Source organism: Ptychodera flava, assembly GCF_041260155.1.
Source record: "Ptychodera flava strain L36383 chromosome 23 unlocalized genomic scaffold, AS_Pfla_20210202 Scaffold_24__1_contigs__length_23054250_pilon, whole genome shotgun sequence".
In the NCBI taxonomy this organism is placed as follows: Eukaryota; Metazoa; Hemichordata; class Enteropneusta; family Ptychoderidae; genus Ptychodera; species Ptychodera flava.
This window is the reverse complement of record NW_027248278.1, coordinates 6,847,998-6,875,586: the sequence shown is the minus strand read 5'-3', so window position 1 is coordinate 6,875,586 and position 27,589 is coordinate 6,847,998. Positions and strand designations below refer to the sequence as shown.

Below are 27,589 nucleotides of genomic sequence, written 5' to 3'. Positions count from 1 at the left end.
ATTTCTTGTACTGAAGGAAAACGACGGATGTAATGCCTTCAAGATGGATGGCGTGTACAAAGAAGAGGAATACAAACCTGCTAGTCCTATTAAACTGAATAATTTTCATAAAGCTGTCATGACCCTTAGTCTCTCATAGTCCTTCGTAATGTGGATATCAAAATTCCACCAAGATGCTTGATTTTCGTTTCAATTATTAACAACCAATTCACAGGACTGGGTATGAATAATCAAACTCCCAATAACGTAATGAGGACACAAAGCTCGCGTCTCTAAATCAACATCCGTCTGGCTTTGAGTCCGACACTTGGCCACGTCTGGGTCATAAAGTCATCATCTCTCGACATGAGTCCGATTGCCTGCCCTTTCGCAACAGGGGATCTCAATCCTGTAAAAATATGGTATCGAAAGTTCTTTGAATCTGACTTATATAACAACAACAGTGAGGAAGCGTCGTCTTCATGAAGACACAAACCCATAGACGCCATAGCTCTTATCAAAGGCACAAAAAATGTTCTGTCTTTGAATTTTGAAGACACATGAATTCATCTATTATGTCAGTGTTCATTTGTAATGGCCGGCATTCTCTCTCACCAGGTACGAACAATTAAATTAGAGAACCTGCTACCAGATCGAAATTGCAAACCCTTGGATTAACCCTACAACCATAGAGGAAGCAGATGGCCTCGTCGACTCTTTAAATCTTTGTTTTTGTTTTCGTTTACTGCTGTTTTGATATCACGACTATCTGAACAACCATCATTGGTTGGATATATTTTGAGCCGAGTTAAGCCTTGGATTACCAATGATAACGATGGCCACAACCGCGGTGCATTTTGGATCACAATGTATTGCCCAGAAGCAGAAAGTGACGTGACCCCTAATTTGACGAAGAAATTAGAAACTGGGCGACCCCAAAGACAAACCTTACATTTAAAGGGGATACTATTAATAACACCCTGTATAATCGTTGTAAGGTTCACCAAGAAGGTCTAACACTGCACCTGTCGTAGAGCTGCAGGCGAATTGTAATAACGGCCTGCAGGTAAGTCGATAAACCACTGGAAATCAAGCAGTGCTATTTAAGAAGTAAATACTGAAGGAAGCCATACAGAATTGATTTAGTAACTTTATTGGTGTACATAATATCAATATTTACAAATATTTAATCATTTGCCGTATTGATTATTTTAAATTGTCAGATTTCACAATATCCTTACATCTTTTAAATTATCATGAAAAGCTGGGGTAACCTGAAGGTCATTACTTGGTTAAATAAATTGTAGCAAATAATTGAACTTTGTTAAAATGTAATGTTGCAATCTCCCCTAGCGCCTTCCGATAAACTCAAAAGCTGAATATTTGTTCTAGTATGTGTATCACCGAAAAAATGAAACTAATTAATTAATTTAACAAATCAATTAATTAAAATTAATGAATGTAATGAATTAATTAATTCAACAATTTAATTAGTTAATTTAACAATTAATTTTATTCCGGTACATGAAGTAATTTGTGTGTATATATATATATATATATATATATATATATATATATATATATATATATATATATATATATATATATATTTGTGTATATACATATATATATATATTATATATATATGTGTATATATATATATATATTATCCATATATAATCCTATAGCTAGATAACAAATTCTTTTGAGACCAGAATTTCAATTTTATATTATGGTATGATATCAATTACCGATCTCAGCAACGGGTATGCCGGTCGATTTTGACTAGTTCACTTCATTTCAGCACTTGCTATTACTCACACACATATGTTGTGAACTGGTCAAAGTCTCACCGTTTAAAAAAGTAGTGATTTCAAATCTTGGTTGAAAATAATTATGCTCAAACGTATGCAATGATAAACATACAGACCGTATGAACGGAATATATTTGCCTTGCAACAGTAAACGCATTGCTTTCTCAACGTCACAGTCAGTGACGGCCAATTACCCCGTCAAACATATTCAAATATTTTTACTTTTTCTCCCGGGTGACAGATATGTTGTTCGAAAATACGGGAGAAGCAGGCGCTCTATTGTGTCCCCATCAGCTTTCGGAGCACAAATGAAATTAGAATGCTTGTTTCTCGTGTGAAAAATGAATAGAGGAGACCCTGATCAATGTGTTAATTTGAGTGAAACATAAAATTGCTTTCTACCGAGGTTTTATAATCATATATTCTGAATATCACGTGGAACAGATCAAACTGTTATTCCTTTGCAAGGGCAACCACTGCCCGGTTCACCTTCGCCGTATCCATTGTCATCTGTGTTTTGTAACATTTTTCGCGCCGACATTGTAATTTTCTGTAGCCTTCTCTTTTAGAATGTTGTGAAATCGTGCGGTACTGATGAAAGCTAGTTGGCAATGAATGCCTGATTTAGCTCTCCTAATGATTGCTTCTTCAAGGCCCCCAACTCTTTTCGTTTTGTTTTTGTCGACACATTGTTCTTGAAACTGTTGAAGGCGGGTTCTATACTCTTGTAATTCCTTGTAGAAATCTGCCCCGTAGCTGTTTACTTTCTTCCAAAAGGTATAATTGAAATGCTTATACAACTGAACGTCAGCTTTGTTCCACTTCAAAATTCTATCAGCAACTGATTTTGATATCGTGTAACGTCTGTTCTTAGTCCTTACTCGTTTGCTAATGTATAGTATATCATCTAATTTCCAGCATAAAACGTTTTTTAACAACAAAAGCGATTCATCGAAGTAATCGGAAATTAATACTAAATCAAGTTCCTTGTCCAATTTGTCAATCATTTCATTAATTGCCGAATCATTGTCATCAAAACGATGATCAAACCCCAATCCAAAGGACATACCATTCCTGAGAAGACCTCTCGATACTCCCCTTGTTCTCTTGACATATTCGTCCGGGTTCTTCATGAACTCTTGGAGAGGGTTTTTGCTTTTAGTAAGCCTCAACTTGCTTGCGTAATTATAGTAGCCAAATGTCGATTCAAACCTCTGTACAGGATTTCGTATTATGGTGATATAGGTGGCATTAGGAACAACTTTATCAAGTTCAGGTCTGTTGTATCTCAAATGGCTTGCTATAATGTTAAAATGAGTGCTCTGATTACTTGGTGGTCTTTGATATTGTAGAAGTTCACGGGCAAAAAGCTGGTTCTCATCGAATATATGTCCGTCCTTTGGCAAGGCGAATGCCAAGCTACGATTGTAGCCGAAACGCTGAACAACAGAGTTGGTTGTAGAACTGGCTGTCTTGTGAGTCTTAATATATACTACTTGGGTTATTTCCTTACACGGAAGCTTGCTTTTTCTATGCATGATTGACGAGTTTCTGAACGTAATTGAAAGAAACCTGCACAAAAATAGGAAAATAATGTTTAAAACAGTTTCAATGTCTTTTAAGCTTTAAATAGCTCTGATTATGAAGTACTAAGTTGACGAAGAGTTCGGTTCATGTGACGCTAATGGCAGTGAAACATACTTGTTCAAATGATCAGGCCAGACAGCAACACATGGAAGACCAGGAGACTTTAAATTATCAGGGATTTTTTAATTCTGCCATATGAGAATAATCACATATGAAAGAAAAAAGATAGGGTCACCATGCTTGATTGTCTAAATTTTCAAACTCTCATCGTAAAATAACACAAAAGTAACACTTTTTGCATTAAAACTTCTCAACGAAAAAATGTGTGACTAAATTTATTTAAATTTGCCACTATTAAACCAAAACTTTCAGAGATTAAAACGTTCATTTAATGAAATATTTAACTTTCCCATATTGTCAATTTTTTAAAACTTATGTCGCATCTAATGTAGCCAGGAATTTACAATTTGCATACTCTCTCATGATCGTCATTTTGTGTGCTTTTCAGCAAATGCCATGGACCTGGCCAGAGTTGGATTAACTCAAGTCGGCCTTGACTGATACATCAAAAACGTCCACTGATGCTTAAAAATGAATTAGCTTAAGAACTTTCCTTATAGGAATATGACTCTACAAACTGCTAACAACAGGTAGTGTTGAATATCTGCGAGCGGAACTGACCAATACATGTTCACTTTTGCTTTGTTTGCATCCCTGTGCAGCTATTTGATAATCTGGGCGGACTTGACAAATTTTGATCATTGAGAGGAAGGACTTGAAAATGTAAGGCGGTATTGAGGGGCGGGGGTCTGAAAAGAAAAGAACTTCAATCGCGATTCCTCCGCCCCCCCTCTGTAGCCGTTATTTGTGAACGCAGCCTTAGTAGGTAGTTTGTACCCTGTAAAACTTGTCACGTACATCGCAGAGTATCAAAGGACTGTCCCTTAATAATAATCGCTCTAATATTAAGGCTTTTACCCCTGAAGGACATTTACCGAAACCTTATTATAATCGCAGTTTGATTTAAATTCTTATAAACAGAGGCAACGTTCATCGTTCTACCACTCAATACAGTTCTTAAAATACTTACCGACCACGCTGTGTGTCAAGTTCTGGCGCAGGAGAGTATAATCGAGCAATATAGAAAGCCGTCACAAAAAGCGATATTACCATGACGCTCAGAAACGCATTCCACTTTGTGACAGCCATGCTAATTCAGCTTTGTTTTTCTGAGAGAAACGAAAAAGATGGGATAACCGTTAATCGTTATAAAAACATTCAGGCAGGAATGAAGAGTTTAACAAATAAAGATGTCACATTTACTACTTAAGGACCGCCGCTGACGATAGAAATAAGCTTGATAAAATCCATTCAAGGCTATTTGCTCAGCCATATTATTATTGGTTGTGGGCGATTTTTTCATGAGTTTTTCTTTTTTATTCAGTTGAGCAATATATTCACCATCTATGCCACTTTTTACCAAAAGGAAGACGATCAGTATCTTTACAGGAGATAACATAAATATGAAACAGTGGTCAATTTGTTGTTGTTTGATGTGGTTGAAGCCTAAATGTCGCTTTTCCAGACATTTTGATTAAAGCTTTAGCCTGTGTTTACGAAAAGCCAAAGGAATTGTTTTGTTCAACTAAGGTTAATCCCTCTTTGTACGTCAGACCTCAGAAACAAAGTGAGAAAGTAATTTTTATATGGTTTATTTATACACAATGCCCTAACAAGAAAAATAAAACAACAATTAATAATGTTGTACATATTATGTGGGTCGAAATTAGAGTGGCAGCTATTTGCCTTCTTTTCGAACATAAAGATATTACTTTCACCTAACGTTACAGTCTCAATTTAAGTATTTTGTTATGTTTAATGTGAATAATTTGGTGGGCGAAAAAATAGATATTATGTAACACACTTTCGTGATCATTTTTATTTAAAATCAAAAGTGCAGGACCATTGCTATGTGCGAAGCAGTTGTTCAGTGACCAGTCGTATGTAGATCGTTTCCCCCCACACTCATGACCTGAGTAAAAGTAGTCTAGAACTTTCTCAAGGTCACTGTTCTTCACGACCTCACAACCTTGAATTCAGTTAGTCATGTTTGGAATGTTCTTGAAATTTAATTAGTCATGTAAGGGAGATAATTTTAGAGCATTAATTAGCATATCAATACAAGTTCTAGATTGTTCTTATAATGTCTTATATAACCACTTGAGTATAAATAGGGGACCGACACAGCTTGCAATCAGACTTTTGGGATCATATCTCTTGCATGTTACTTTAAGGCTTTGGAAACTCCAGCAGTATTAATTTCAAGACTTATCAAGACCTTCACTGCAACGCTGGATTTACACTGCGGACTTTGTGCAACCTCAAGCCTGCAAGCCAAGGACTGCATCATGCCTCATTGTCTGACACTGGAGCTTTGCCGTCCCAGCTGAAATAAGTATCCTGTAAACTTTTACAGTTTGTACTTTATCCCTTGACTACCGATTAGTTTTACTCTTCTAATAAATTTCGTTTAAAGTCAAATTGCTGAGTTCACCTTTTGTTCGTGTTCTCTCACGTTCACTACGTTTGCAGGCATCCTTATCTCTTTCCTGCGATCAAACAATTTAGATCCACGATTCCATCATTATGTCCATATTATGTATTCTTACACGAAATTCTCCCGGTGTACCCTGTAGTCGGCGGTTTTAACTGTTTATTTTAAAGTTCTCAGTCCTTGCAATATTTTTTCCACTTTTGCTTGATATAGGAATTTTTATTTTATTTTGTCTGAAACTCTTTGTCATGGTGATATGTTAAGCCGTTATAGCCTAGCAGTTTGCTTGAAACATATTCTTTGATGGCAGAAGTACTTTGTACTTACATGAAATTGTACCAACAAACCAATGTTGTGCTTTTCTCCATGAATCTGAATTTCAGCAAAAATGTGTAAGCTAAACTGAAATATGGTAAAAAGAGGTCGCATGGATGTCCTTGTCATAATTGGGACTATGCTTGATTTGGGATGTAATTTCGTCTGCGGAAAAGTAGCACCCAGGGGACCAATGTGACTGACATTACAGCGTTTGAGAAGGGAATTTTTTCTATGTTCTATGTAACTGTACAATCAGTCCCAAATGGTTAAAGCTGTGTCAACTCAACATTTGTAAGATACTCAAGTGAATTTATAACTACACTATGGGTGTGTTAAACGTTGATAAGCAAACTTCTTGCAAACAAAATTTTCAATCGTTTAATAAATGAAAGTTCCCTCCTGATTTAAAATTTGTGGTAAGGGAGACAGTCTCCATAGTGTTGCATGACAGAAGAGACTAAATTATCAGACTTTAATATAAATCAGTTGATAGGGTACAATAATGTGTCGACGGTCGTGAAACGGTCGCCATATTGAAAAATAAGGAACGACATGTTTGATCTAAAGTGGAATATACACTTACGATCTGTTAAAGAACCATAATCACGATTGGAACTAAATTGGGATAATTGGATTGGCAACATTTCTCAAGAATTTTAGAAATTTGTCTAATATTACACCATATTTGCTTACCATCTTTAAAATTTTATTCAAAATTTACGATGCTGTTGAAATGTCATGAGTAAGAATAATCAGTGCATGATAGTATCTAACGCAATATTGTTCAAAACATTGGAAGAATATTCATATTTGAATGAAAATTTGAGAGTTTGTCTGTTGTTTCTTCATTACTGAAACACTAGTAATAATCTCAATTTGTCACGTTTCCTCGACTAAAATGAAGCTTTTCGATTGATTTACAGTTAATTCAGTCAGGGTCATTTAAAATGTGCCCTGACTCAATTTAATGTTTATGAAGCCTAAAATACACGAAAAAGTCAGGGGCATTTCAAAAGTACCCTGACTCAAAAGTCGTTAAGTAGAGAAATTTTAAGCATTTTGTCTGATTTCTTTAGTATATTTACACAAAAATGAACTTTGTTTCATGAAAATGAATCCGATGAAAGAGGTATGCAATAATCGTTGTGTTTTCGTTGTTTTGTTTGATGAGAACAATAATTCACATTTTACACTATTGTTCGATTTTGTAAAATTTCAGCTGTAAAAATTTCGATTTCGTTACATTTTCATAATAATAATTACTCTCACCCAGTTTTCCCAAATTAGTTCCAATCGTACATGCTCTTATGCTTGAGTACGGTTATGTATGTTGACAACACAAGGGAATAACATGCATTTTGAAGACCTTAATATCGAGACATTAATGAGATACGACAACGAACATACAATCACACGATAGGCCTGTTGGATCTCTGTCCGATGTTACCTGAATCTACCCGTTGTATGCATGCTATTATTAATAACATAATTACCTGTTGCAGACAACTTCGAGATGATAGCTGCGACCGATACGCATAATACTCATCTAGTCCAAAGTGACTATTGAAAGGCTAATTCCTCACACAAACAACCCCATGATCTAGAAATGTCATTCTGTTCAGCCAATTGTATCTCTGAAATCACTCACGTGGTATGCCAATCTTATTGGGCTGTAAATTTCTCTGGATATCTTTCTCTCATTTCAAACAAATTATTATAGCTTTTCAGTTTAGTTCCATATGGATTTGTTCCAAATTGTGAGTTCGATATTCAACCATAAAAATGAAGTCGTTTTTATTTCAGTGCACTACTATTCGTCATCGGCGTTTGCGCAACATGCTTGACGTGAAGTTCACAAGGTACCATGGCTTGACAAGGCGTCATGGTGTGACTTGATGCATAGCGAGGTAACTATTGGTAGTCGAAGGCAGTGTATGCGCCAGCATTCAACAAAAAACCCTGTCTACTTCAGAATCTTATTTGGACTCACCGCCGAGCACCGACCTCCATTTTGCACCGGGTGACACTTGCACACTTTGCTGTATTTTTGCAAGAACTCAATATCGTACTTCACATATGCACATTTCAGGGTGGAATGGGCCGACGACTGACCATTTTCATACACTGTCACAAAAGTTTCTCTGCCACCTACAGTATGCAGCGCAATTTAGGACCCACTTCTAACTACTCTTTGTAATTAAACTTGCAGACAGCGCGAGAGCACAAAATGCATAGGCATATCGTCCAATGAGTCCCTTGAAAACGACCACAGGCGAGAGGCACCTGTAGTGGGCGGGAGAAAATTTTTGACTTTGGGTACCGGAAAATACGTAAAGAGGGAGGGGAAAACCGTGGTTGATAGAACTTGAGGGGAGATAGAGCGCCTAAGTTAGAGGGGAGCAATGTTCCAAGGTATACTGCTAGCTGCTCGCAAGGTTTTGCGTTGTTATTGTTGGTTGCCTAAAGGGCATCTATTGGGCAAAGGGGAATTTCAGTAGTGGGTAGAGGGCAGTGGGGAGCTTGAATTGTTGTAGAAAGTGGGGAGCGGGCAGACCATAGATACAGAAGGGCAGTAGGCATCAAAATTCAGTTGGACTTTTTTCCGTGAATGCCAGGGGGAGGGCAGTTACGAACTTCTCTACTTATCCCTCAAAATTTTAGGTCAAGGTCAAAAATAAGTAAAATCGTTATATCAGCCTTCAAAACATGTTTTGTGATGATTTTGCGAAATTGATGAAATTTACCAGTTGGCGGCACCTGAATCGATCGATTTTATCGAATTCATGTTCTATGTGGCTGTCATCGCACGAAAAGTCCTCTTCTTCTGACTGGTAGATGTATAGTAATGGTATCTTTTCTGTATTATTGCTAGAATGTATATTTTGATTATTCATGGTGTTATATGACAGGGTCCCTACTGTACTGCATTCATGCAGTTGGTATTTCGGTGCATGAACCGGGAATCGAACATTATACAAACAGGTGCTTACTGAGTTACCTATTAATTCTGACCATGTAACGTATGGCAATGCTACTTGCAATGAGAGGTTAAGCGTGCTGTCGGGCGTCATTACTTGTGTAAACTATGATAACTATGTCTATCTCATCAGCAACAAGAAAAGTTATGCTTACAAGCGTATTCAAATATGATATGAAGATAAATGGAACATATTTCTTGTACTGAGGGAAAAGGACGGAGGTAGCTCCTTCGAGATTAATGGCGTTTACAAAGACGTGGAATAGGGAACCTGCTAGTGTTTTTAAACTGATTTATTTTCGTAAGGCTGTCGTTGCCCATAGTCTCTCTAAGTCCTTCAAAACGTGGATATCAAAATTCAACCAAGATGATTTTCTTCCTCTCATAATATTTATTTTCCTTATGCGTAAAGCAAACTTTGACCCGCGGTGCCTATGTGTTATTGAAAACGTTACCACCTCCGCCATCACGTGACGAAATGTTATCTGTTCAGTTCGAGCTAACACTTACGTGTAGCAAATAGCATAAGCACATAGCGAAATACTGCCAGTGAATCCGGCAACGTCGTTGGGTAGGCTCACAAGACATCATCTGAAAGTCTTTAAATCTTGTTTTGTACTATAGCCAGGCTCATCTATAGCAATTGACAGGACAAGAGATCGCCTTATTTAAGTTCAGAATGATTGTAAATAAAACACCTTCGACATTAAAATGATGCACAACTATGTCCGTCAAATTACAGAGTTACTCCGAATCTGAGGTCATATGAATATCAAAAACGAGTAAACTAAGAGAATAAACATTATCAGATTGTCGCGATAGCGCGAAGGGGAGTAATATACTTTGACAGACTCGCGTGTGGATCGTGGGGTCGACAAGATGGTCCGCAGACTTGTGAACCTTTCAGGAATGTTTTCCAAGTATTATCAAAGTGCCAACTCTAAGAGTCTTGTTTTCCACTTCAGGTAAATTATCGTCTTGATCCAGGTAGACTGAAGACCCTGTACCCACGGAATATGGGGGCAAGGTCCGTGATGGAGGACTAGCCACCACAGCGGTGTGTAGTATGAGTGTTATGTCGACTATGTGTCAAGCCTAATTTCCTTCTGGTTTTCATCATGCCCGTACTTGTCTGAGATCACGCCAAAACAGGAAATGCACAGGAATGAAGTTTTAAGAGCTACCGGCTACAGAATCAGATTTTTTAACTTATTAACCGATCGTATTTAAGTCCGCGGTCTATGTCAATAATTTGCTATCGTAGTACGCTTATCACAACAAACGGCAAGGATGCTTGTAACACAAGAGGGCGACGGTCTGCAAGGTACACCAGTCGCTTGGGCAAGCAGTACTCACTGGTACGTCCGATCCGAGTAAAGCCAAGCGACTTGTGGGCCAGTGTAAAATCCAAATACCTTCAGTAGCATTAGGTAGAATATACTCTCAAACTTTTACAAAAAAAGTGCGTTTCGCTCCACCACTTGAGTTGGCTGTTTTTGAAGCTGGTGGAGTAAGTAAAGTCTTCATCGGTTTATTTTTAACAAAGTCGAAATATAATTTTTTTTCAGTTCCATAAATCACTCGATTAACAAAAAATTTGAATTTCAAAAGTTTGTAAACATTGAAGAATTTGTTCTTCGACCAGAGTTTGCACAGTGACCCCTGACTTTTTTATTCTTGATTTCGAAATTCGTTGCCTTAAAGTATCCTTAGGAAAAGTTTGAGCCAAATATCTTTTGGAAAAGTTTGAGCCAATAATCTTTCAATGTGAGGCATATTTAAAGACGACACCATAACCATAACTCATCGGATCTCATATAAATTATAAATGGTCAAGCATGTCACCAAAATGAACCCAAATAAAAAACAACTAGATAGTCCAAATTCAACAGAAGCATTTTTTCTGCCCATCATTTTCTTTTTCAGTATGATCTTACTCAATGACACGGATTACTGCTACTACAAGCCTTGCAGGGTTTGACTTGAACCCGCCTTACATTGAATTTGAGATTCCAGGAGGCTCTCAAAGTTTCACGTTTGTGTGAAAGAATCTTCGTGCCTCTTATTGTCAATAAACAAACTTAGTGTCCAGATGTTCGTCTCTGCAAAGTGCATATTCTCGCATGTTGCCAGATGGACGTCCAGTCGCTGCCACAGTCGCCAACTATCTATTCCATGTGGGTGTACCGTTATAAGTTTTCTCAAACACACCAAAAAAAATTATCTCTGATTTTTTGAAGACTCATGAATGTATCTATCATGGCAGTATTGATATATAATGGTCGACATTCTCTTATACCACTGTCAAATTTTGTGAGCCTGTTACCAAATCAAAATTGCTGACTGTTGATTACCCCTTCCACCATTGAGGAAGTAAATGTCTTTGACGACTGTTTTCCTCTCTTTTTCTTTGTTTACTGCTGTGTTGATATCGCCACTGTTTGGACTACCATCATGTATTGGATATATTTTGCGTAAGTTCAAGCTCTCGATTAGCAACGGTAATAATGGCCACTATTCATAGATGACACTATTAATGACGCCATAGGGTCACCAAGAGGTTCTACCATAGTTCCCGACAATTTCACATGTCAAAGAAATGAAGGAGAATTGTAATAACAGCCTACAGGTAAGTTGGCAATGAACGAGAAAATAAGCAGTGATATTTAAAAGTGAATACTAAAGCCTTGGGTAAACAACTGTGTAACAATAACCACTACCACGGTGCATTTTGGACCATCATGCATTGCATAGCCTTGTGTGTAATGTGACCCCTGATTTGACCCAGGATTTAGAACAAATCTGACTACCCTAAAAACAAACCTTACATTTCAATATGTTATTTACAATGACGTCATGTATAAGTGTTCCTAGGGTCACCAGAAGGGTCTACTATATCTTCCGACAAGTATACTTATCAAAGACTTTTATGCGAACAATACAAGAGAAAATAAGCAGTGATATTGAAGAAATATACACTAAAGGCAGCCATCACATGCAGAATTGATCCAGTAACTTTATTGATGTACACAATATATTTATGGGTATATTGGTCATTTGCTTAATTGAATTATTTCAAATTGCCAGTTTTTATGCTATCTTCACAATATTGAGCATTAAGGAATACCTGAAAGCCATAATTTGTTTAAATGATGCTGCAAACAATTGACTATTGTTACAAAAGTGATTTTACAATCTTCCCTAACGCCAACCGATTGAACTGAATAAGCTAATTATCCGCACGGCTATATATTCATTCATTTGTTCGAGCACTCATATAAGATTGCTTTCTTCTGGGTTTTTGCATACATATATTCCGAATATCCGGCTACACAGTCATTCGTTACACGGTAAACCAGTGTCCGTTCACTTTCGCCATATCGCTTATATCAAGTGTGTTTTGTAACATCAGGCTTTTTCGCGTTCACTGTAATTTTCTGCAGCCTCCTTCTTAAGTGTGACGTGACATTCCGAGTTACGAATGAAACCTTGTTCATGGTCCTGAATTATGTTTGTTTTGTGTCGAAACATTCTTTCTGAAACTGTTTCAGGCGGGTACGATATTGGATGTTCCTAGGGGTTAACTTAGTTGAATTTGGCTATAATATCGTACTTACACTCACACAAGCCTGCCGCATTTAACCAAATTTGAGCAAAGTGCCATTGTTTTAGTTACTTAGTTTCACACACACACACACACACACACACACAACACACACACACTCTCTCTCTCTCTCTCTCTCTCTCTCTGAAAGTCAGCTTTCAGAAACAAACCGAAACAGCGATTTTTTCATCGCTATATTAAGCCAGACTGTTTCACAAATCATGTGATATAATGTGTATATGAAACATGGTGTTCCCTTTTTCCTTGAAATGCCCTAAACGGGTCAAGAATAAGATAATAGATAACATCACGGAGTGAAATTTCGAAAGTTTAAGATATGAATAAATCAAAAACGTTCCTGCGCTTTGGAAACCTCCCGTTTTCTATCTCCAGATATTATTGACAATCGTACAGAGACGGACATTTGCACTTTTTCGTCCCGTAAAACGACAATGACGCTAATTCACACTGAAGCCTTTCTTTATACAATAATATTGTCCTCTTCGGCCTCAAATGAACATTGTTCGGGAAAACAATGACAGATTGAACATTACGAGCTAAACAATTATACCTGTTCCATAAACCCCTGTGGATTCCAAGTATATGTGTAGATTAGTTTTAGTATTGATGTACCCCTTGACATTACAAATGGTGAATATGACAAACTTTCTGTGGCTGGAGTGGTATTCGTTGTGCTGTGACACCATATCAACTCTGACTATAAAACTTTCTGCATTGTTAGCTTTATGTCAACAACTATAACCAATTTTGTTGGACTTCTATGCCAAAAGAACATCAAGATGGTCACGATTATCATCTTTGCAAAACTGTTCCAAATCCCAGCTCAAGCCAGGCAAGCAATAAATGGAGTATCTATAAGCTCAGCACCCTCTTTCGCCCGAGCTTTTTTGTAAAGTGAATTACTGGTCTGACACCAGCACAACAAACATGCCTGCAAAACATATATAGGGGACTGTATATAACGTTCAGTCAAAAGAGGCTACAAAATGACTAGGCACATTTAGTGAAGTTATTTTTATCAGTGTTTTGGAGAAGAATCGACTTGATGTAACTAGTTCAAAGTTAGGCCAAGGCAAAACACAGGGAGACAGGAAGTAGTTATGGCGTCGAATGGTAGCCTTCGATCACTCTTTAAAGGTATCGGAATGGCACCTTTGACGTTTTTTTAAAGTGGCAGGTACAGGATCAAATAGAAACATAATAGAACAGGAATCAAGCTAAGTCGTATAAAAACATGCTTGTGAGAGTAGTCAAATAGTTTTGTTCCAAAACTGATAGACAACATTCAACAATATATGAAAGTTAGACCAACGTCTAAATGACATTAAAACTGCCACTTTTGTGAAGAACCCATCTCTAGGAATCACCTCATCGGCAATGCGATAGCCTGCTGAAGTTTATTCCTTCGATTTATAAGACAGCTGATTTGGAGCAACCCTACACATATTATAGCACGACGACATTTACAACTTCAATTAAGTTTCAAAATCTTTGATTTGTATGCATATTTACAAAATTAATGCTGACTACCCTCCGAATTTTTTGATCACTACAGTTTCACATCAAGGCACTATATCCTTATAAAAACAAATACACTTTTTTCCAAAAACGAAAACTAGATTGAATTCTATATTGTGTATCAGTCGTAATGGACGTTCGTGTCAAATCGGACTTTATCAAAATTTAAAAGGGCATTACGGATTTTTCTCTATATAGTACGGTAACCTTTTCTTAACAGGACTTTACTTTAACAAAGAATGTAAATACTCACAAGCAATCGGGGACTGATTATGCATCACGTTAATTCTATAATGGACTATAGAGAGTGCCGGGATCTAAAAGCCCTACTCCTTTCAGGAACACACGGTATTAGGTACGAGGTAGTCCTCCTGAAATTGCCTTTATAGAGGACAGTTTGTTCTATTTTGTGTATTTGCCATAATTGGAATGTCAACGGTGGCATAAATGGTTTCCTTTAAACTGTGATAATCAAGAAGATACGTTAGTAATTGGAACGGTAACTTTAATTATAACATATGCGTTTTCTTTATTTCACAAAGGAGCATCTGATAAAATCAAGCAAATGGGATTACCATACCCTGATATCACTTCAGATTTTGTTAGGTGAACACTCGGACAACCTGCGTGACAAAATAACACATTTTGAAAGGACTACAAGGGTTTGTCGTTGAGAAAATATGTGCCATAATTAATGTAACTTGTGATCTTTTAGCCGCATATTATTCATGTTCACTTTCGGACATCGTCTCACATTTAGATTCTCGTCTATATTTATTTGTCAGGAGACGACAGTTGAAAACGTCTGTGAATGAAACTTTTGTGCTTGACCTTGTTATTTAGGGCAAAGAGAACAATACATGATCTGTATGTGAATTGTAAGCATGTAAGGCGTATAGTTGTTACTTGGATAAAGTGACTTCAAGAGAAGTTGTATGCGGAAACCAGAAAGACGTTATGATATTTCCGATGATCTGTCGATTCCAAGAAAACGCTAAAGAAAGCTTGACTTAGGAACGTTTAGACCCTGAATATATGTGTTAGCAAAAATGGCACGTTTTTCATCCAAGTCAAAAATTACCCACCAAACATTTTTTGCAGAGTTACATCATTCATCTAACTATATGGTAAGGGAACGATATCTGTTGACACTCCGTGACTCACACATCTTTTCAATACTTCGATTCATGCAAGTGTACCGACTGAGAAATGTTATCATGGTGTCACAATGTGTGTTCTTACCTTGACAATTAGGACAAATTAATAGTACGTAATTTATAGCTTTGTGTCGCAATGTTGGCTCGCAATATTCTGAAAGATTCTTGCTAGAGAGAGGACTACGTTGAACCACCTGCGCGTATAGTCTGCATTCGCATTGAACATATAAGAACAATCTGAAATTAATTCACATTTTCTTGGCAAAATAGGATGATAAATGACCTCGAAAATTGGCAGGGTGATGTCGCAAAAGCAGTGTCATAATTACAGTTGTATCTTGAAGAAATATCTATAAAATAAAAACCCGCTAAAAGCAGCACATACTAGCTTGTCAATAATCCTTGTGTGTACCGACAAGCGGATTCAGACAATCTTAAGTTATTTAAACATCACAAAGCTTATGTCTGACCCAGAATGGGGATGGCCATGTGACATAACAAGACAAAGTGTCGAATAACGGAACAGTGGTACGCTGTTTTTTGATGACTTTTTTATTATTCGGCGAAACGTGCTGATGATAATTCAATTTGCAAGTGAACTTGTTCTTCAATCTTGAAAAGTAAAACAACCCACACCAAACTTCTTGAAGCACGCAGACTGTGGAAGAGAAACAGATATTCGTTTTAGCAATTTTTAAGGCAAAGTAACTTTAGGATATGACAGGTTTAAGATTTCTAGGCTCCTTTTCTACCATGCACACTTACAGTTCAAACGAAATATCAGCATTTATAGCGGAGCCGAAACTCACTTGCATTCTATCAAACAGGCGGATTCACACCTACATACCTATATGACTAGGTATACTAGAGATACCCAGTCACGTTGGCTGGATAGTTACTCAAAGAGTCAATATGGTTGCTGAGGCTTCGCATAAGGCTTAAACCAAAACTAATCGGCAGTCAAAGAAACGCTGATGACAAACGATTTTCAATTTTTGATATAGGAGAATTGTAGATGGGTGCATAGTCTGTCACATATTAACAAATAGGTGATCCAATTATCGCTAAGTTAAATAGCTTTTAGCCTGCAGTGCGAGGGGAGAGGGAAACTTAACGACAGTGAAATTCATTGTTGGTAAAAAGTATAGTTTGATATAGCGAAATACGTTTAACGCAAATATAATCATTTTCATAACAAAAAGTTCTGTTTGTTCGTGATTCTACCTAAACTTATGCATCTTTTAAAATTTAAGGCATTTCTGTTATAAAATTCGTTATCTTATGTGTTGTGCCCGTGAATGTCCACCACTATGAAATATTGTCGACTACCTGAGACTTCGACGACTCACGTAGGTGTCAATATCGTATATCTGGTACCGAGAATTCGCATGATGTTCGTGAAAACTGAACATACTGCAACTATTTGACTTCACTTTCGACCGACCTTATCAAGAACATGGTTCGGTCAAAGGTCGGCTTTTTATGGAAGACTCTATGGACGATCGGTGCTACTATGCGACTGTGACTATTTATCAGTGTGTCATCACTTTTCAAATTAACGATTATGCATACTCTTGATTCAACCTGGATGCAACCCCTCAAATCTGTAACAAGATTAGAACTGTAATAATCTTGAAAGTCCAATATTGTTATACCTGCATGATAAAACGCAAAGGAAAGCATAACACCAGGAATGACGAGTAAATGAGCAACTCTAACTTACAAGATCTGATAGCCACTCTCATATGTTCTCAAAATATTTATACGCAACAAGTCTGTCATCTGTGATGTTGACCTTTATTCCAAAGTTAATAAATAGAATATAAGGAGACAGTTCATTAATTATCGATGTGTGGGTCAAATGATATATACCCGGTACACATAATCTGGTCTATCAAGTGACTTGAATACACCAATATAATTCACATATATGTATTATTTTGCATGAAACACGATTGGAACTAATTTGGGATAATTGGATAGTAAAGTATTGTCGGTTTCATATACCAATGTAAGCTCGTCTGTTTTCTTTTTTAAGTTGTACACTTGTTTTATGAGTTAATTTGTAATATTACAACATTCAGCTATAGAGCACCTAACACTTTTGAGAAATTTGGAAAAATTGGAAGATTCAATTATCCCAAATTAGTTCCAATCGTGTTAACAATTGAATAACATAAAACAATATGTATTAAAGGGGGTCGGAAAAAATGCACAACATGGACAGACCATTTTATTGCAAATGACAAATTGAATACAATGAAAACTTATGCATGTATTTTTTATTTCTTGAAGTCCAAATAACGTATAAGTGTACATCTGAAGGATTTCGGAGACCGCTAACTATGATATACTAGTTACATATCAGTGTCAAGTCAGGGTTAAATAAACAAAATGAATCTGAAACTACCAAAGTGAACATTGAAACACAATCAGCAGTACATAGCAAAGACATAGAGATGACTTGACGCCTTTCAAAATACTTTGCTAAATAAACGATGATTCTTTTCTCTCAAATATCAAACTGATAAAAATATGAATTTCATACGCCAGATAGAAAATGCACCAATCAATCAGTGAGTTGATTACCACATGAAAATTGTATGTTAATTGAGACTGGACCATCCAATCAGTGAAATGATTACAAAATCAAAATTATATACTAATAGAAACTGTACCCCTAATTACTGCATCACCCAATAATTGAGTCGATTACAAAATGAAACCATGCTAATAGAAACTGCATCATCTACGTATTGAGATGATCATGAAATCAAAATTATGTGCTGATAGTTGGCAGCTCAATCAGCGAATAAATTACCAAATTACGATCGTATGTTTCAAGAAACTGCATCGTCTCTTTAAAGTGAGTTGATTAAAAAATGATATGTGTATGCTATGCCTAATAGAGCCTCTACCGTCCAACCAGTGAACTGATAAAAATATGGAGTATTCATAGTAAAATTGGCCAATAAAACGGGGAGTAAGGAAAAATTAAAGCATGAGGACTGGTCTCTTCAAATGGTTTGGTTGTCACAGTACAATGTTTACACATGTTGAAACTATGTTTACACGGGCTGAATATTGGGCTGGGCAACTTTCATTGGAAACAAACAGCGCAAAATTGATCAGAGTGCAATAAGGGTAGAATAACGTTCCTCATGTGTAGTCGGCAACTCTTTCCTGTTTTGAGTAGCGAGATTGCATTTTTCCTCATGGAATGCTGAATATATTTGCGGAATTTTATTATGCATGTGTTGATAAATTTGCGAGCTGTCATCAATATCGGTGTCCCTTAAAACGTCGGTATTTTACTCATGATTAAATCGAAAATGTTTACTGTGGGTTTGAACAAAATAGGTTGAATCACCGGAAACACATATATCGCTTCCTTTCTCGACAACAAACAGAAAATAATGAAATAAGGTAGACTACAGAGCAATACTGGATGCAAAACGTTTTCTCATAAAAGCCAAATTATTGTATATTTAAGCAATAAAGCACACCCAGCAATGGTATACAATGAGATTTTGACCAGTTCACGACATGTGCACGAGTGATAGCGAGTGCATATATGAAGTGAACTGGTCAAAATCGAGTGGTATACTGTCGCTGGGTGTGATTTATTGCTATTATATCATAACAGTTTTTTAAATTCTGGCGTGGAATGTCAAAAATGGATTTTTGCTCAAGCCGAGAGCTCGCGCGTATGTCAGCCGTGGTATATCGCCAATAAACCACGGTTCTTTTCGCGTCTCGACCAATCAGACCACTGTATTTGCGTCATCAAAATAGTGGTATGATATAATAAGTGATCTATCTACTGTTCTTTTCAGTGTCGACTGCAAGGTCTTTCTCTTCCATAGTACAATACATTACCCATTGTTCTCTTTGATTTGTAGCCTTGAGGGTTGCTTTTCTTGTAGCTTTTTCATTTCCGCATGTAAGTATAATGTGCAGCATCAGAATAATTGTTAAATAATAACCAAAAAACGTACGTTTAGATATTTCAGTGAAAGTTTCCAAATAATCCTAAAACAACCATGAAAGTCCCATTCTGTAGGTACTACAAATGCGGTACTTTTAGGCAGAAAGTTATGACGAACTGAAGGGTCATTCTCTGAGAAAACCTAGCATGCAAATTTCTTTTGTCATTTCCATAGGAATAAATAAATATCCTTTGGTTTGAAAAACAGCTGCAACTAGTCTCCCTACTTTTCATCACATTATTCTATATAGCTGAACACAAAGTGTCAATCTTCAAGTTTGAGTACAGTACATTTTGAATGAGCTGTGAATGTATTTCACATTTTCTATGCTTAACCAGATGTCCTGAACAGAAACGGATGTCAATCATTAATATCAAAGAAGAAAAAGCAGTAAATCAAAAATTTTGATGGGTGTTAAGACTTGCCAGCCATCCAATTAAATTTCCACAGGAGCCAAAGAGAGGCATTTTAGCCAAATCTGATGTGTGCAGTGTCTGAGATGACTTTTTCTTGTAACATTGAAGCCATTAAAGCACAGCTAATAATGACAAAACTGCCTTTTAAACTGTTATTTTGGTCATAAAAAGCATCATTCTACAGAAACCAGAGACACAAAGGAAAACAGTTGCATTAATGACAACGAATGATATCTTGTCAATTTTCCATCTCTAAAATAAGTCACTGTATCAAATACATATTGTGAAATATTTGTGCATGTTGCTTTCTCATACTGAATTATCATAGAGACAGAAAAGTATCAGGAATTTGTAATGCTTTTCATATGAAATGCAGATTTCATAACGGTACACTTTCACTTAGCAAACATCAAGATATCTCTGGCATATATCTCTGATTTGTTAAAGTATGGCGCCCGAAGGGCGCGGAGAAAAATATGAAACATCCTGATATCCCTGATATATATGTCTTGTATATTAAGGTCATGCTCAGGAAGGGCATGCTGAAAAATGTCTGATATATTAAAGTAATGTTCTCGAAGAGCACGCTGAAAAATATTGAACATACAGATATCTCTGATATATGTATGCATGATATGTTAAAGTTGGGCGTGCTGAAAATATGTCTGATTATTATGCAAAAAAATGCAACTGAATGATGAAATTTGTGGCTGACACGATGCATTTTAGGCAATGATGAGCCAGTGTCGAAATTCAAAAACACACTAACCCCCCCTATTTGGCATTTCAAAAACAGGGTGACCCCCCTATCACCAAAGTCAAAAACAGGGTGACCCCCCCCCCATGAATCCACCGGCCCCCTCCAGGCCGAAGAAACTGACCAGTCCCTTATCTTGCGGACGCCGAATCGAACACATCAGGAATTGTGGGTAATACGCGACAAGATTACTCAGCCTGTAGATTGGTCATTGACCGCACGGTACCTTCACCGGAAGTCGTCGGCAGGACAGTTCGCTAGCAGTTCCCGTCAGTGCGCGAGGGAAAAATCACGGTCAACGGGAAGAGATGGTATCCTTTTTCCATAATTTTTATTTTGTTTACAATTTTAGCCTTTAAAAATAGGGTGCACGGTGTGTCAACAAACTATGTGACCTTTGACATTTGGCACGGGCGTGATCACGAAGTCGAAGAGTCGACAGCACTGTTGACTCGCGCCTGCTGTGTTTATGTTGTTATACGGGATCATCCCCAGGGATGGTCCGGAGGTTTTATTAGTCATTATTGATATAGCAAGTACAAAACATATTATACATTTATCTACTTATTCTTTTGATTTAACAAAAACCAAAAAATATGCATGAACGAGAGTTGTGGTTGCGCAACTTAGACTACAGGGTTTTGCACGTAACTATAAATGCCACTCTCGGAACCAGAGTTGTTATCGCGCGTACGCTAATAAGTATCTCTGGCACAGGCAGATTAATATTCATGTGACCCCGAGGTCATTGGAACGTCAATGAACTACTTTTTTACCTGTCGCGCACTGTAGCTCAGTATGGTAATGCCACGTGGCAGTTCGAATTCGTTCCAGCACGCGCACAGTTATCTACAAATTCAAATATAAACGCCATTTTCTCTTTTCAGTCTTTATTTATTGTTCTTTCTTGAGTGTTCGTATATACGGCCTTGGTAAATAACTTCGAGTGCAGGAGAGGTCACAGTTCAAGAAAATACATCATTAGCAGACGATTTCAGAGGGGATGTGCCCAAGGTCAGAACAGGTCAAAGCCTTGTTTCTTCCCGAATAATTACACTATTTAAAAGTAGTTCCAATGGTAATTATATTTTTCCAGTTCGTGTTTTGCTATAAACTTATAGTAATTAGTTTTCAAACCGATGAACATTTTTGCATGGAGGATGGACTTTGTATTTTCAGCGAGTTCGCCTCAGTGTCGGTTTTCGAGCTGACTTCCGGTTTGCGGATCGGTATGTGGTGATTTACCACGTAAACAGGACACCTGTGGCAGAGTCACTTATCGCCAAATCGAACACACTAGGAATTGTGGGTAATGCGCGATAAGAAATCTGCCTGGAGAGTGTATAAATGCATGTTTAGCGACATTTTACCCTAACAACAATATTAACAGCTACGTTTATGTCAATTTGGTGAGAGGTACGCCACATTTTTTTGAAAGTTTTCCGAATAAGTTAGTTTGGTCGGATTTACTGAATTTCGTACCGAAGCATGGTTGGACGCTTCGTGACGGGAAATGCGAGGCGAATGTCAGTAACATGCATTCCTCAGTCGATGCTGATAAGGCTGCGTTCACAAATAACGATTAGGGGGGGGGGGCTGGAGGAATCTCGATTGAAATCTTATTTTTTTTCAGATCCCCCCTAAGTACCCTAAAAAATTTTCAAATGCCCCCCTCTATATGGTCAAATTTTTTCAAGTCCCCCCCCAACTATCACAGGCCCGCATATTTGTAAAGGATGTGAGCGCAGAAAAAATAAACATGTATTGCGCCGTTCTGCTCACAGGTGTTCAACACTACCTGTATTAGCACTTTGTATAGTCATATTCCCAAGGCAAGTTCTTTAAATGCATCAGTTAATTTTTTAGATTTATTGGTCTAAAAGCCAACTTGAATTAATCCAACTCTGGCCAGGTCAATTGCTCCTGTTGAAGAGCACACAAAATGCAATCATGAGAGAGTAGGAAAATTGTGAATTCTGGCTAATTGCCGTATTGCACAGTGACCTACCAAAAATTGTTTCAAAACTACAAGACCTGTATGAATTAGATGCTACTCAAAATTGACAATACCGGAAGGTTAAAATATTCCATCAAATAAATGTTTTAATCTCTGAAATTTTGGGTGTGATAATTGCAAAGTGGTTAAAAAATAAATAATTCCATTTGGTCACATATTTTTTCTTTTAGTCTTTAATATTCAAAGTTTTACTTCTGTATCATTTTATAATAAGAGCGTGAAAATTTAGAAAATCAAGCATGGTGACCCATCCTTTTTCTTTAATATTTGATTATTCTCATATGCCAGAATTCAAACATTTCTATGTTTTCTTCCTTGTGTTGCTCTCTGGCCTGATCTTGTGTACAAGTGAGTTTCACTGTCATGAGTGTCATTTGACCAAAACTCTTCTCAACTACCATGGACATCAGAGTCAGAGCTGTCTCTGTCCAAGTATGTAGTGACAGTGACACTGCAGTAGCATGGTAGTATCTGGTAGTGACACTACCCGTAGGCAGTAGCTGTATTAACTTTGATAATTTTGGCAATATTTTTGTTCAGTTTTACAATTGCGTTCTTGTCCTACTCCCTACAGCATGTTGAATTCTTTAGCATTCAGCTTGCTGTCACAGCCTATGTATGTGTACCATGCATTTGTATCACTGACAACTGACTGTCAGTCTGGACTCCAATTAAGTTATCACCAAATACATATTTATATTTATATATACAGACTTTGTCGACAAACTAAATATTGTGTGTTTGAGCATGCTGTAGGGAGATAGCAAGAAACTGTAGTTGTTATATTGCATAGAAATACTGCAGAAATCATTAATAGTTGCAGCTTCTGCCCTGTTACGAGGCTCAAGTTTGTTTTTTACGACAAATAACACGTTAAGATTTTTTCGAGATAAAAGTCATGAAATGTGACAAAATGGTTCTAGATTTTGTTAATTATTACTAACATTACACATTTTGATGACATAAAAATGGTCTTCATTATTCATTAAATTACCTACAAAAACTTGGAATTGGAAAATGTAAAACTCAAAAGGGACCCAAAAATGTTCAAGTCCCCCCCCTCCACTACCCCAAAAATTTTCACGTCCCCCCCTGAATTCCTCCAGCCCCCCTAACCGTTTTTTGTGAACGCAGCCTAAAAGAAGTCGAGACTGGATTCTCGTAGAAGAGGAAAACAACAGCAGAATATTTCGAGAATTGAGAATTTACGAGGACTTGTCATGGAAGTTATTCATATGTAATCGTCAAGTCCCTGATGAGGCAATAGGTGTACCGAGATATTTAGAAGATATTGAAGACGTGTACACACTGTTCGTGATCAGTGCAAAAAGCAAGCTTTGCTCAGGTTTTGAAGTGCAAGAACTAAAGGAAAGCAAGGCAGTCAGCGGGCAAACCAAGGGAAAAACTGTAGAATATTCAAAACTTGTGAACGGTACAGTTACGTCTGTGTTTGTACACAGATCTGTGGACTGTCAAATGGTATTGTCTTTCGGCAAGAACGAGTTCACTTGCAAATCATGCTCATCAATAAAGAAAGCGTGCAGAAAAGGAATCTTCAAAAAATGCAGTCAGAGTTTCACCAAGGCATCCAAATTTAAGAAGGAGACTGCTATGACTGAGAATGAACTTAAACATAAACTGTCTGTGGAAAAAAAAGAAAAGTCCAAAGCGATCAGGAGAGAACAAAGACTAAAAGAAAGATTCAGAACAGAGGTGATGCAGTTTCAACAAAAGGACCATGAAGATATCCATGCAATGTTTAAGTTGCCGAAGGAAGTACAGAGCAGAAGAGTTTCCCAGACATGCATTTACTCTGGGAAGAACAGAGGCAGGCTCTTGGTTGTGCAGGCCAGTGTGGGAGAAGATGGCATCCATTTGAGTAAGTGTTAGTCATACAAAGTCCGTCTATTGATCGCAACTAAACAGGACCATAGACAATTTAATGTTGCCCAATGAAAATGAATTATAAAGCGCATTTAGAAGTATTTATTTTGTGTATTGCTTGTTCTATAGTTAAAAAAACAGAAAAGCAATATTTTTGTACTTAAAACATTACAGTAAATTTGTAAATCTCTCTCTCTCTCTCTCTCTCTCTCTCTCTCTCTCTCTCTCTCTCTCTCTCTCTCTCTCTCTCTCTCTCAACCACACGATCCACCAGAGTCATAAGAACATGTCTATCAGTTTGGATGCGCAGTCAAAAGGCATATGAGGAACTTCAAACGAGTGTAATGGTTATCTTGCCATCTAGACGTCTGCTGAGTCTAAATAAAACCTGCAATGACCATGGACCAGGGCTACAAGACGACTTTCGTGTGTGGATGGTAAAACAAAGTAAAACTGCCAAAAGAAGGTTGGTCTGGTGGCATTATATTGGATGAGATGGCTATTCAGGTTAGTAATTGTGCATTTTCATTGAACATAAGTACATTTAATATATCAGATTTATGAAATAAACAAATGTTCAAAAATAGGGAGCCATTACCTTATTTGCAATCATTATTAGACCTTAGTTTCTATGGCCAATGGACACATGATGGTATTGGAACATCCACAAAAAGATGCTTATGACCTCACTTGTCTCAGCCTGACATGAATACTGACAACCTGTTGAAGTACATTACATTGCAGCAGTACCCCTGATAAGCCTTGTAAATCCTCAATGAAGGTTGTGTCAATTATGTCAATGGAATATCATTCTTGTTATTCAGTGTCATGCTTTCTGTATTGACTTACTACAGGAAGACTTGCAGTTGAAATTTGTGGATGGTGAAGCGCAAATAATTGGTCTTGTTTCCCTTGGTGCCATCCATAATGACATACAGAAGAGTGATCAAAGGTAAATACAAGAATAAAAATTCAATATTCTATCAAGACCACTTGTCTTAACAAGTGTATCGTCGATGTGAGTGTCTCTTATAAATACAACTTGAATAAGTTGGTGTCATGGTATGAAAATGAATGGCAGGCCTCTGTTTGATAAACCGTTGCATGGGAGAGTTCACAAAATGTTTATTTCCTAAAATCTATCTACTTACACTAAACAATATGCAGTGAAGGAAATGCTCAATTTAAGCACTATATATTGTGAATTTTAAACAAAAATGGACTTTTGTAACTATGTTCCTAACTTAGTCTTATATCATCAGGGATGAAGACCAATTCAATGCGTAACTCATAGGCATGAAGGCATAAGGACAAAGCAAGATAAACACCTCAGTTTTCACTGTTTTCATCTTTGAACAGGAATGGATTAGTGAGTTTTTTAGAACCTTTTTAAATTTCTCCAGCAGGATTGGATAGTTCTGTCACAGCTACACATGTGTTACAGATGGTGTTTTTCGGAAACACAGGGTTTCGCTTTCCTTTTGCCCACTGGCCTACAAGAGAAGTGGACCCTGCGACACTCTATGTACTCTTTTGGGATGCAGTCAGGTGGTTGAACAAAGGTAGTTTCAATGTGTCTTACTGCTGTTTGGATGGCGGGCAAGCCAAAAGATCATTTGTAAAGATGCACTTCAAAGGGAAAGATGCCATGGTTGACAAGTTCACGACCGTACCACCAGTCCAGTTATATTTCAACCTATGGTCTTTTACATGAACCCATGGGTAGGTATATTCTCCCTGTTTTTATCAAATTCCCTCATGTCATTTTTTGTGGCACTTTAATTCCAAAAGATTATGAACATTGTTCACAATTTCATACAAAGATTAGTATCAATCTGTTCTAGGCGATAAAAAAAATTCAAGGTAACTTTAAAGAGAAGATACGATTGACTCTAATATTATAAATGTCAACTTATAAAGTATGCCATTATGCAATAAATTCTCCAACCCCTTTTTATCTACACATAAATCATTATATTCCTCAACATATCAAGTAACTGAGCTGCCTTTTTAGTTTCACATTATTTCATGATCACGTTATGCTTGAAATTTTTACTTCAAGTGAAATGAAAGACTCCTTGGGATACACCACAAATCATCATAAAGAATGTTTTAAAATTTAATTTACTAAAGGCCATTATGACTACACTTCCTTTACAGCACAATTTCAAAAAAATACGCCATGGACTTGAGAAAAGTTGTGTTCAAGCTAAGTCAGCACGAACACTTCAAAATGGTGATGGACGAATACTATGGAGCTACTGGAAAGCAGCCTATATATTCGATCAGGAGACTCATAGCCTGCCACTCCACCAGCGACTTACACTTGATCACTTTGATTTGACTCCAGCACTACGAATGAGAGATCATTTAGCTGAACAAGTCCTCAACAAGGACATGCTGCACCTCATGAAGGTAAGTCAATATGAAAATTAAATCTGATAGTCACTTGATGTGAAACTTTCAATCACAAATACAATGCCATACATGAGTTCAATGTTAATCATATGTAATTCAAAGCTGATATATACAAATTCATGATAAATTGCAGAGTTTTTCTAAGATCCTTGAACATTGGTAAATGATTTGGTAACCACAGCAGCATTTCTGCTCTCCTTAAATTTGATTGCATTGATATACCAAGGGAAACCCCTATAACATTTACAGAGTACTGGCATTGACAAAACACTGAATTATATCTGTTTGCCAAACTGTCGAGCCGATGGTGTATAGTCCTATAGACGAACGGTTTATGCAAATATGTGTGTCGTTTCTAGTATGTTTTTAAAATTCAAAATGTACAGTTTATCCCATTTGGTTTTTGCAAACTAGGTTGTGTGAAAGTAGAGCGAGTGATTACGTTATATAATATTTCAATCACAAGACATGCATTTTGAAATACATCTTTCAGGTTCACAAGACATATCGTACAAGTGAAGGGGCTCCAACAAGTGAATTGTTCGACTTAGAAGCAGTCATCAGGATGCTCGAAACCAC

General features: G+C 37.1%; 1 long non-coding RNA gene across 1 annotated transcript; it reads left to right on the top strand.

Moving 5' to 3' along the window:
• The first annotated feature begins 24,872 nt into the window (after positions 1-24,872).
• On the top strand, positions 24,873-26,255 carry LOC139124643 (uncharacterized). The gene is made up of 3 exons (XR_011549997.1): positions 24,873-25,099; positions 25,447-25,544; positions 25,999-26,255. It is a non-coding gene; the product is annotated as an uncharacterized lncRNA (long non-coding RNA).
• The last annotated feature ends 1,334 nt before the right edge of the window (positions 26,256-27,589 follow it).